This window comes from Heptranchias perlo, unplaced genomic scaffold, assembly GCF_035084215.1.
Source record: "Heptranchias perlo isolate sHepPer1 unplaced genomic scaffold, sHepPer1.hap1 HAP1_SCAFFOLD_66, whole genome shotgun sequence".
Taxonomy (NCBI): domain Eukaryota; kingdom Metazoa; phylum Chordata; class Chondrichthyes; order Hexanchiformes; family Hexanchidae; genus Heptranchias; species Heptranchias perlo.
In genome coordinates this window covers 3,417,445-3,420,606 of record NW_027139688.1, presented here as the reverse complement: position 1 = coordinate 3,420,606, position 3,162 = coordinate 3,417,445, and positions in this window count along the sequence as shown.

Genomic DNA, 3,162 nt, shown 5'->3' with positions numbered 1-3,162 from the left:
ATCGTCGAGCAGAAATTGATAGCCAAGTTCCGCACCCATGAGGACGACCTCAACCGGGATCTTGGGTTCATGTCACGCTACACGTTACCCCACCAGCGAACAAATGTTATCTGTTTTTAATATAATGGGTCATTTGCTGGCTCTCTCTGCCTTCCGGATGTTTCTGCCTCTCTCTCTGTTTTTTTTCTCTGTTTTTTTTCCCTGTTTGTTTTTTTGTTGAATGTGTATTCGGGGGTTCTGCAGGTGACACCTCTCTGTCTGAACACGGTGATTGCCTTGGCAACGGGCAGTTGCAGGGGCAGTCTGTAAACACCATGTATTGTTCAATATGTATAAATGCGTAGGCTTCAAGGAGCTCTTGAAACATTTGCCTGAGGAAGGAGAAAATCTCCGAAAGCTTGTGAATTTAAAATAAAATTGCTGGACTATAACTTGGTGTTGTAAAATTGTTTACAATTGTCAACCCCAGTCCATCACCGGCATCTCCACATCATGTTTCCCAACATTGACTGGGACAGCCATAGCATTAGGGGCTTTGATGGAGAGAAATTTGTTGAGTGTATCCAGGAGGAATTTCTCATTCAGTATGTGGATGGCCCGACTAGAGAGGGGGCAAAACTTGACCTCCTCTTGGGAAATAAGGAAGGGCAGGTGACAGAAGTGTCAGTGAGGGAACACTTTGGGACCAGTGATCATAATTTCATTAGTTTTAAGATAGTTATGGAGAAGGATAGGTCTGGCCCAAAAGTTTAAATTCTAAATTGGGGAAAGGCCAATTTTGTTGGTATTAGACAGGAACTTTCAGAATTTGTTTGGGAGAGTCTGTTGGCAGGCAAAGGGACGTCTGGTAAGTGGGAGGCTTTCAAAAGTGTGTTAACCAGCGTTCAGGGTAAGCACATTCCTTATAAAGTGAAGGGCAAGGCTGGTAGAAGTAGGGAACCTTGGATGACTCGGGAGATTGAGGCACTTGTCAAAAAGAAGAAGGAGGCATATGACATGCATAGGCAGCTGGCATCAAATGGATCCCTTGAAGAGTATAGAGATTGCCGGAGTAGAGTTAAGAGAGAAATCAGGAGGGCAAAAAAGGGGCATGAGATTGATTTGGCAGATAAGGCAAAGGAGAATCCAAAGAGCTTCTACAAATACATAAAGGGCAACAGAGTAACTAGGGAGAGAGTATGGCCTCTTAAGGCTAAACAAGGTCATCTATGTGCGGAACCACAAGAGATGGGTGAGATCCTAAATGAATATTTCACATCGGTATTTACGGTTGAGAAAGGCATGGATGTTAGGGAACTTGGGGAAATAAATAGTGATGTCTTGAGGAGTGTAAATATTACAGAGAGGGAGGTGCTGGAAGTCTTAACGCGCATCAAGGTAGATAAATCTCTGGGACCTGATGAAATGTATCCCAGGACGTTGTGGGAGGTCAGGGAGGAAATTGCGGGTCCCCTTGCAGAGATATTTGAATCATCGACAGCCTGAAGATTGGAGGGTAGCAAATGTTGTGCCGTTGTTGAAGAAGGGCGGCAGGGAAATGCCTGGGAAATACAGACCGGTGAGCCTGACATCTGTAGTGGGTAAGTTGTTAAAGGGTATTCTGAGAGACAGGATCTACAGGCATTTGGCGAGGCAGGGACTGATTAGGATCAGTCAGCATGGTTTTGTGAGAGGAAAATCATGTCTCACGAATTTAATTGAGTTTTTTGAAGGGGTAACCAAGAAGATAGATGTGGGCTGTGCAGTACACGTGGTCTACATGGAATTTAGCAAATTCTATGACTCTATGAATCGACAATTCTATGATTCTATGACACTGTCATTCTGTCACTCAATGACTCTGTGATTCTATGATTCTATAATTCTATGATTCTTTGAATCGATGATTCTATAATTCAATGATTCTATGACTCTGTGATTCTCTGACTCTATGATTCTATGATTCACTGACTCGATTATTCTCTGATTCTATGACTCGATGACTCTGTGTTTCAGTCACTCTACGATTCTATGTCCCTATGATTCTATGATTCTTAAATTCTATGAACCTATGATTCTATGACTATATAATTCTATGATTCTATAATTCTATGATTCTATGAGTGTGATTCCAGGACTCTATGACTCTATGATTCTATGTCTCTATGTCTCGACAATTCTATGATTCTATGACACTGTCATTCTGTCACTCAATGACTCTGTGATTCTCTGATTCTCTAATTCTATGATTCTTTGAATCTATGATTCTATGATTCTATAATTCGATGATTCTATGACTCTGTGTTTCTCTGACTCTATGATTCTGCGATTCTATGACTCGATGACTCTGTGATTCTGTCTCTCTACGATTCTATGTCTCCATGATTCTATGATTCTGTCACTCTTTGACTGTGATTGTACTATTATATGACTCCAGAGTCATAGAGTCATACAGCACGGATAGAGGCCCTTCGGCCCATCGTGTCCGCGCCGGCCATCAGCTCTGTCTACTCTAATCCCATATTCCAGCATTTGGTCCGTAGCCTTGTATGATTCAATGATTCTATAATTCTATGACTTTATGATTCTATGATTCTATGACTCTATGACTCTATGATTCTATGATTCTACAATTCTATGATTCCATGACTCTGAATCTATGATTATATGACTCTTTGATTCTATGACTCTTTGATTCTATGACTCTTTGATTCCATGATTCTGTGATTCTATTATTATTTAATTCTATGACTCTATGACTCTGTGATTCTGTGATTCTATTATTCTTTAATTCAATGTCTGTATGATTCTACGATTCTGTGACCCTAAGATTCTATGATTTTATTACTCTTTTACTCTGTGATTCTGTGATTCGACAATTCTATGATTCTACGATTCTATTACTCTGTGATTCCATGATGCGATGATTTTGTGACTCTGTGATTCAATGATTCTATGTCTCTTTGACTCTGCGATTGTCGGACTCTCTGATTCTTTGATTCTATGACTCGATGTCTCTGTGATTCTTTCATTCTTTGATTCTATGACTCTATGATTCTATTATTCGATTACAGTGATTCTATGACTCTATGATTCTACAATTCTATGGTTCTCTGAATCAATGACTCTGTGATTCTCAAACTCTATGATTCTTTGATTCTATGACTCATTGTCTCATTGATT